We start from the raw sequence: 9,661 nt of genomic DNA on the forward strand, positions 1-9,661 counted from the left end.
TCAGAAATCCGCCTGCCTCTGCCTCCCAAGTGCTGGGATTAAAGGCGTGTGCCACCACCGCCCGGCAACACTGACATTTATTAAAAGGGAATTTTACACAGATTTAAGCCCAGCAGTTGAAAGAGGTGCTCAGAGAAAGAGTAAGACACATCCAAGAGTGTGAGTGTAACTCACAACACGCAGTACTTGGGGTATGAAGCCTTTTCCATTGTTTCTGTTCTGCCTTTTTCCAGTGTCTGTGAGATAACATCACAGTTCTCAATTTGTGATTACTTCACAAGTTCAAGCGGCTTGCCAGGTACAACCTCATACTTCCTTGGTTTTGGTTTGTTTGCAGTGTTCAAAGGCCAGATTACGACAACAAATGCTTTGTTTGTCTGTGTTCCTTAGTAGAATTTAAAAGGCGAATTTGGAACGGATTTAGCAGAAAGATCTAGCTGATTTTTATCAGTGGTCTGCAATCAAGTAGCACCTCACCCCTAAAAAATCAAAGGCAAGGTGCTTGAGTGAGCTGTGAAAGGGAGGCAGGCCAGAGGGAGGTGACCTTTACAGGCGGCAGAAGTGTGAAGATTGAGAGAAACAGGTGAGCAATTCACTTGCCTCATCATCCGCTAAGGCACAGGGGATTTCCTTAACCGTGCTCACCCAAGTGGACTGGACATTTTCTGGTTTTGGAAACAAACATTGTAAAGTTCCGTTAGATGATGTGACCGGGGATGCTGTTCCAGTCTGGTCTGGTCTCCTGGGGCCTGGTGAAGGAAACCCCACTAAAGCCTCTGGCAAAATGGGTTTAATTAGGAGTGGACACTTTCTCTGACACTAGTGGTGCTGTCAGAGAGGTTGAGGCAGGAAGAGAAGGGGGAGGGGGAAAACAAACAAAGGAGAGGAGGAGGAGGAAGAAGAAGAGAAGGAGCAAAGGGGAGGGCTCTAACTCAGTACAGCGCTTGCTTAGCATACACAAAGCCAGCACCACGTAAACTGAGTATAGTAGCACACCTGGAATTCCATCGCTCAAGAAATGGAGGAGTCAGGAGGATTTAGAAGTTCAAGAACAACCTCGACTCCATAAAGAGTCAGCTTACTGAGATGGGGTGCGGGGAGGAGGGGAATGCACACGGAACGGGGCGGGGGCGGGGAAGAGAGAGGAAGGGAGGAACCCTGTTTTTTATAACTTTTGCACGAGCGCTACCTGGAGGCGTGTAGTGGGATTGCAGAGAGAACCTGGAAATCTACAAAAGGATCCCTTGAGGTTTCAGGTGTCCTTAGGTGACTGACAGAAGGAGATGCGTTCCCAATACAGTAGTTGCAGACGAGAGGCTTGCATCCTTGTGAGAGAGCAGGAGAGGATTAAGAAGGTCCAGGTGGGGGATAAAGAAATAGCTGAATGTTCTAACTCTGCAGCTGCAGGCAGCCTGCCAAAGCATTTCAATTACTGAGCTGACACTATTTTTTTTTTCCTTCTTGCATCTGACTAATATAAAAAAGTGACTGGAAGTCTTTATGACCTAAGATGCCTATGAAGGTCATTAGATGCACCTCCTATGGTGCTCAAAGTCACAGGCAAAGATTTAGATCAGGGTTGCTGGGCATGGTGGTCCATGCTTTTAATCTCAGCGCTTGGGAGGCAGAAGCGCACAGACCTCTGTGAGTTTGAGGCCAGCCTGCTGTACATAGAGAGTTCCAGAACACCTAGAACTACACACAAAATCAAAACCAACCAAACAAAAGAACTGTACCCAAGGGAATGGATGATGAAGAATATTGATAGAATCATCACAGCCATTTCTTTCTTTTTTTTTTTTTTTAAAGATTTCTTTATTTATTTTATGTATATAAGTACACTGTAGCTGTCTTCAGACACACCAGAAGAGGGCATCTGATCACATTACAGATGGTTGTGAGCCACCATGTGGTTGCTGGGATTTGAACTCAGGACCTCTGGAAGAACAGTCAGTGCTCTTAACCATTGAGCCATCTCTCCAGCCCCCCATTTCTTTCTTTCTTTTTCTTTTTTTAAATATGGAATGCTTCACGAATTTGCATGTCATCCTTGCGCAGGGGCCATGCTAATCTTCTCTGAATCTTCTCGTTCCATTTTTAGTATATGTGCTGCCGAAGCGAGCACACCATTTCTTTATTAACTTGAAAAGAGTGTGTGTGTGTGTGTGTGTGTGTGTGTGTGTGTGTGTACATGCGCAGTCAGTTACCCAGTGCGCAGACTTGTACATGCACACACACACAGAGGCCAGAAGCAGTGTCAGATCCCCTGAAGCTGGAATTACAGGCCATTGTGAACCTCCTAATGTTCGTCCTGGAAACCAAGCCCAGGTCTTCTGCAATGACAGGTTAGCAGTGTCAGATATGGGCCCCATCTCATGGAGTGGACCTTAAATATAATTTTTAAAAAGTGGTTGGCTACTCCCATAATATTTATGTCATGGCTGCACCAGTATGACTTACATACAGGCAGGTAATCATTGCAGGATGAAAGGTTGGTAGCTGTGAGGTACTGATATCAGAGATCTTGGAACGCTCCGGCCTAAATGGGATGTCTTCATCAAATCCCTCCCTCAAGGCTCAGGGACCTATTTGGAAGAAAGGGAGGGAAGACTGCAAAACCCAAAAGTGTTGGATAACTCTAACACAATGTCTTCCAGACAGGGAAAAAAAAAAAACCCTGACACACATATGGGCTTTCATAGACCTTGACAGCATATGGAAGGACCTGCTGTACAGGCTCAAGCCAGACCAAAATCCCAGCACTGAAAGAGGAAAGTGGATGAGAAGTCATGTTTTATTTATTTATTTTTGTTTAGTTTCAGGACAGGGTTCACTATGTATCCCTGGCTGGCCTGGAGCTCCCTATGCAGACCAGGCTAGCCTCAAACTCACAGAGTCCCACCTACCTCTGCCTCCTGAGTACTGAGATTAAAGGGAGCAGTGCCTAGCCAACCACTGATGTTTGACTGTGTTCATAGTAGCAGACATGAATTCCCTCCTGTGAGGCAGGCCTCAAGTCCAATCAGAAAGCAATCAGTTACCCAGTGCGCACGCAGACTTGCCATTACTACAGGACACGCTTGGCTGTCTGGTCGGGTTTACATCATGTTTACAATTGATGGCAGTTCTCCCCCACCATTCTGAAGAGCAAGCACTTTCTGGCAAGATGAGGTCTAACGAGCAGGGAAGAAGCTTCCAGTCCAACCAATCCCATCTTGATTTCTAGCTTTTTTTTTTTTTTTTTTTTTTTTTTTTTTTTTTTTTTAGGATTTATTTATTTATTTTATGTATATGAGTACACACTGTAGCTGTACAGATGTTTGGGAATTGACTTTTAGGACCTCTGCTAACTCTGGTCATCCCCGCTCGCTCCGGCCCAAAATTATATTTATTATTATACATAAATACACTGTAGCTGTCTTCAGATGCACCAGAAGAAGGTGTCAGATCTCATTATGGGTGGTTGTGAGCCACCATGTGGTTGGTGGGATTTGAACTCGGGACCTTTGGAAGAGCAGTCGGTGTCCTTTCCTGCTGAGCCATCTCACAGCCCGATTTCTGTCTTGTAAATAAGATGTATCATATGGGATGGTATCAGTATGACTTTTCTTCCTTCCTTTCTTCCTTCCTTTTTTTTTTTCTTATTTTGAGACAGGGACCATGCTGTCCTTTATTTGGTTTTGAAACTTCTGATCCTCTTGCCTCCACCTCCTCAGAGCTGGGGTTACAGGAATGCACCACTATATCCAGATAAGCCTGAGACCGGACCATGGGTTTCATGAATGATGTCAGCTATGCGACATACAGCCCAGCCCTCCGTATGACATCTCAGGCATGTATATCACTGCAGCTTGCTTATGGTCACTCTCTGCCGATGGTCACTCTCTGCCGATGCTCTGTTTTTGTCCTCCCCTCTTCCCACTGTTCTCCTCTCTCCTCTTCTTAACCACATGTATGCGAATGTAGATTCTGCTAATGAGAGAAAGCACACAGTATTTTTCTCTCTGAGTCTGGTTGACCTCCAGCTCCTTCCATTATTCTCCTGAAAAGGACATAATTCCATTTTTCTTTGTGTCTAAATGGAACTATCTTGTGTATTTATTATATTTTGAGATAGTAGTTTAGGGCTGGAGAGATAGCGTTTTAAAGAATTTTCATTATGCATATCTACCATATCTACATGTGGGTATGTGCATAAGAGTATGCCAGATTCCCCCCAACCCGAGAACAGGTTCTGGCTACCTAACTCGGGTCCTCTGGAGGATTAGCAAATGTTCTTAATTGCTAAGCCATCCTTCAGCCCTTTAAAATAGTATTTTAATTAATTCCTTGAAAATTTCGCAGAATGTATTTTGATCTTATTTACCACCCACCCTCAACTCCTCCCAGATCCACCGCCTTCTCTACCTACTCAATTTCAGTTTGTCTTCTTCTTTTTAAATTCATTGCTGCCTAAATACTCAGATGCAAGACCATCTCACGGATCGTGATCAACCCACCAGGGGCCACACCTTTAGGGAAAACTGATTCTCCTTCTCCCAGAAGCTATCAGTAGCTCTCCGGTGAGGGTGTGGCATTTTGAGCTTGCACAGGTCTTGTGCATTATTGTCATAACTTCTGTGAGTTTATATATGCAGCTAGCTGCCCTGCTGTGTCCACAAAACTGTCTCGTTGTAATAATTTATCACCTCTGACTCTTCAATCTGTCTATACTCTATTTTCTTTTTTGTGACAGTATCTCTCTACATAGGCAGTTGTCTGTCCTGGAACTTACTGTGTAAACCAATCTGGCCTTGACTTCATAAAGATTCCCCAGCTTCTGCCTCCCAATTCCTGGGTTCAAAGGTGTGCACCACTATACAGGCTCCACCCTGTCTTTCTCTATTAGCTCTGAAGTCTGTGAGGATGGGATGTGATATAGATTGAGCTAAGTACTCCCAAGTCTCTTATTCTCTTCTCCTGTGTATTTGTGCCATGTTTTCTTTAGTCATTCCTTGGTTGATGGACATTGTTGCTTTCAAATCTTGGCTGTTGTGAACAGTATTGCAATAAGCATGTATATGCAAGTGTCTCTGTACTATATTGACTTAAGTTCCTTTTTGTGTATGCCCAGAATACATAGGCTAGTTCTGTTTCTTTTTTATTTTTTGAGGAACTTCCATCCTGGTTTCCATAGTGGCTGCATCAGCTTACAGTCCTAGCAGTGATGAATAAAGGGCCCATTTCAGCTCCTTCTCTCCAGCATTTTGTCTCTGATTTTCTGGATGATAGCCATGTTGAGTGGGGTGAAATGGAATCTCAATGTAGCCTTGATTTGCATTTCACTGATGACTAAAGATATGGAATGCTTTTTCATATATTTCTTGGCTCTTCGTTTTTTCTTCTTTTGAGAACTGCATGTTCCTTCCATTGGCCCATTTACCGACTGGATGATGTATTGTTTGGCATGCCTATATCCTTGACAACTTCTGTGCTCACAGCTAGGGTGACCACCTCATCTCAATTTATGCAATGTATGATGAACAATTCTCCCCCACTAGCTTGTGTGTGTGTGTGTGTGCAGGCAGGCAGCCACAACTGCTATGTGTCCTGAGAAATCCTTCCCTACTCTTTTAAAAACACAGATGCCAACATATTGAGAGCCCTTCACCCCCATACAGCATTCTTGTGAAGTCAGGGACAGCTGGCCTCACCACTAACAGGAACCTCATTGGAGATCTTCTGTTCACAATGAGAAAGGAAATTATCCATCTTCACTCAGCCCAACCTTTTATCCAACGCTGCAAACAAAATAGTTTTAGTCCCATAATAATTCTCAGCTTCTTCTCCAGCATGGCCCTCAGGGACAGACAAGATGATAAAACAAAACAGAACAAATCTGTTTTTCTCACAGTCTGGAGGCTGAAAGTTGGGATCAAATGTCAGTGATTCTCCAAGGAGGTGTTTTGTTTTTTTTTTTTCCTTGTTCAAGAACAATGAAATTACAAAAGCTGCTGTCCTTGGCTGGCAGATGGCAGCCTTCCCACTGTGGACTCACATCTTTCTTCTCTTAATATTATTTTTTTTTAGATGTAAGATAGATTTATTTGTGTGTGTGCATGTGAGTGTACACGTTTGTGTGCATGTATGCCAATTGTGTGCAAGTGTGTGCATGTACACGTCCATGCATGTGCTTATGTGTGTGTGTGTGCATGTGGACTCACCTATGTGCATGTGCAGAGGTCAGAAGAGGGTATCAGGGTATTCTTTGTCACTTTTGTCCCAGTTAGTTTTAACTGTCAACTTGACACAGCCTAGAGCCATCTGAAAAGAATATCTCAATTGAGGGGTTGTCTAGACCGCATTGGCCTTGGGCATTCCCACTTGGAACTGTTCTGTGGGATTACCTAGCCCATTGTGGGTGGCACCATCCCTAGGCAAGAGGAGCCTGTGCTGTATAAGAAAGCTGGCTAAGTAAAAACTGGTCTGTTGTTGAGCTAGTAAGAGAAATAAATCATCCATAGTTTGTGCCGTTCTTTGGCTGCAGAGTGAATTCCTTGATTGCATCAAATCAAGCTTGCCTGCCTTCAGGTTCCTGTCTTGAACTTTTGTCTTGACTTCCCTCAGTGATGGCCTGTGACCCAGAAGTGTAAGCAAAGTTGCGTTTAGCAAGCACATTTTATCACAGCAGCAGACAGGGAAGTAGAGGGAGGCTGGTGAGATGGCTCACAGTTAAGAGCACTGGTTGCTCTTAAAGAGGACCCGGGGTTCAATTCCCAGCACCCACATGGTGGCTCACAACCGTTTTTAGCTCCTGTTCCAGGGATATGACATCCTCATACAGACATGCATGTAGGCACTCCCCAGTGACCTCCTTTTATATCCCTAGTCATCCTCCCTCTAACTCTTGTGTCCTTCTCTCACCTCTTGATTCCACATGTGAGAGAAAATAAATGAGACTTGGCTATTAGAGTCTGTTTTATTTCACTTAACATGGTGACACACAGTTCATTTTCCTGAAAAAAATAGAATTTCATTGTTTTTCTTTTGAGACCGAGTAAGACTCTCTCACGTGCATATACAAGTTTTTCTTTATTCATTCATCTGTTGGTGGACAGCTAGACTGATTCCATGCTCTGGCTGTTGTGGCTAGTATTATAATAAACACAGATTTGCAAGGACCCTTCTTTTTCTTTTTGTTTCAGTCAGGAATATAGACTGGACTGGGCAAGGTAGCTCAGTCAGTAACAAGCATGAGGGCCTGACCATTTTTTTTTTTTTTTGAGTCTTTACAATTTTTAAAAAATACTTTATCAGCCGGGCGGTGGTGGCAGATGCCTTTAATCCCAGCACTTGGGAGGCAGAGGCAGGCGAATTTGTGAGTTCAAGGCCAGCCTGGTCTACAGAGTGAGCTTCAGGACAGCCAGGGTACACAGAGAAACCCTGTCTCGAAAAACCAAAAAGAAAAAAAAAACTTTTTCACATACATAAGAGTACTTTACCCATATGTACGAATTATGCATGCTTAATGCCCAAGAAGATCAGAGAGGATATTGGGTATCCTGATACTGAAAGTACAGATGGTACATGAACCAACATGTAGGTGCTGAGAGAATCAAACTTGAGACTTCTTAATCCCTGAGCCATCTCTACAGCCTCAGGACCTGATTCTTTCCTCCAGAATGCAGAAGGAAAGACTAGACATAATGATAACATGTCATGTACCACCAGTGTGGTGGTTTGAATATGCTTGGCCCAGGGAGTGGCACTATTTGGAGATGTGGCCTTGTTGGAGGACGTGTGTCACAGTAGGTGTGGGCTTTGAGAGCTTCCTCCTAGCTACCTGAGGATGCCAGTCTTCTCCTGGTTCCCTTCAGAACAAGATGTAGAACTCTTAGCTCCATCTCTAGCACCTTGCCTGCCCAGATACTGCCACACTGCCACCTTCCTGATAATGGACTCAATCTCTGAATCTGTAAGCCAGCCCCAATTAAATGCTGTCCTTCTAAGAGTTGCCTTGGTCATGGTGTCTCTTCACAGCAGTAAAACCCTAACTAACACACCCAGTGTTGCAGAAGTGGAGATAGGAAGATGCCTGAGGCTTGTTGGCCAGCCAGCCTAGCCTGATCAACAAGTTCCAGGACAAGTAAGAGACACTGTCTCAAAAAACAACGTTGATGACCCTGAGGGACCATACCCAAGATTGTCTTCTGTCCTCTACTTGCCCAAGCACCCTCACCCACGTGTGCCCATGCATGTACACATGCAGTCACACAGAGAGACACAGACAGAGACAGAGACAGAGAGACAGATTGATAGACTGAGGGAGCTTCAGAGAACAGAGGGATGCTGAGTTTGGAAGCAATTAGAATTACGAAAACAAAGCTGAAGGCATCACCACTCACCCCCGGTTCCTGGATGTTTTGAATCATCTTTCTTATTTCTTGTTAAAGACCAGCTTCCTCCACATGGCAGGGACAGATGGTCTTGAGGGCTCCCAAGTTTTAAAGAGCGTGACTGTATGTAAGGAGAGGAGCTGAGGATGCTCCTCCCTCACCACCTGCTGCTCCTGAGGAAACTTGGGCTCTCTGTCACAGGGAGGCTGTGGGGTGAGAAGAGAGGCTGGGATGGATGGAAGAGGCTCCTTTAAGAGCCATATTCCTGAAACTTCTGCATGGGCCATCTGTGTGTGTACTACAGCCCAAATGTATGCGTTTTGTGAGCCTGATATAGGCTGAAGTCACCTGGGAAGGGAAAACTTCAGTAGAGGAGTTGCCTCCATCATGCCTGTGAGAGTGTTTATGGGGCATTTCCTTGACTGATAGTTGATGTGATGTGGTGCCACCCTGGACAGGTGGTCCTGGGTTCGATAAGCCAGTCAGTAGCATTCTTCAGTGGTCTCTGCTTCAGTTCCTGTCTCCAGATTCCTGCTTGAAATCCTGATCTGATTTCTCCCAGTGAGGGACTGTAACATGGAAGTGTAAGACAAAATGAACCCTAGATGGCTCCGTAGGCAAGAGTGCTTGCTGTGCAATCATGACGACCTGAGTTCAAATCCCAGTACCCACTCAAAACTAACAAGGAAACTAACTTACAAAATTGTCATCTGACCTTCATTCATGTACCATAGCATATACACCCATGCACACATATATACAAAGCAATAATTTTAAAAAATGGGCAGAAAATTTAAAAACTGAGTCAAAAATAAAATAAATTGAATCATTATCGAGAAAAGCAAAAAAATAATGGAGTGATATTTTTCCTTCATGTGTTGAAAGAGTATTAAGGAGCTACTTCTCAAATATAAACAAAGACAAAAAATGAAAAAAGTTGTTACTTCTCAGATAGATCTGAAAACAATATTTTAATCAAAAAAATCTTGGTTTTCTTTTTTAGAAAAAATAGATTTGTTTTTATTTGTGTGTGTGTGTGTGTGTGTGTGTGTCTACATGAGTGTAGGTATACATGGAGGCTAGAAGAGGGCATCAGAACTTCTGGAGCTAGAGTTGGAGACAGTTATGAGCCATTAGATGTGGGTATTGGAAACCAAGTTCTGGTCTTCTGTCTGCAAGAGCAAGTGCTCTTAACCACTGAGTCATCTCTTTAGTCTCACTGGTTCACTTAACTTGTTTAAAAATTACATTTATTTATTTGTTTGCTTGCTGGTTTGTGTGTGTGC

At 43.8% G+C, this 9,661-nt stretch overlaps 1 non-coding gene across 1 annotated transcript; it reads right to left on the reverse strand.

The window, feature by feature from the left end:
- Positions 1–2,013: 2,013 nt before the first annotated feature.
- LOC116104209 lies at positions 2,014–2,125 on the reverse strand. The gene has a single exon (XR_004123744.1). It is a non-coding gene; the product is annotated as a U6 spliceosomal RNA (small nuclear RNA).
- Positions 2,126–9,661: the final 7,536 nt, after the last annotated feature.

This window comes from Mastomys coucha, unplaced genomic scaffold (assembly GCF_008632895.1).
Source record: "Mastomys coucha isolate ucsf_1 unplaced genomic scaffold, UCSF_Mcou_1 pScaffold21, whole genome shotgun sequence".
Classification (NCBI taxonomy): Eukaryota; Metazoa; Chordata; class Mammalia; order Rodentia; family Muridae; genus Mastomys; species Mastomys coucha.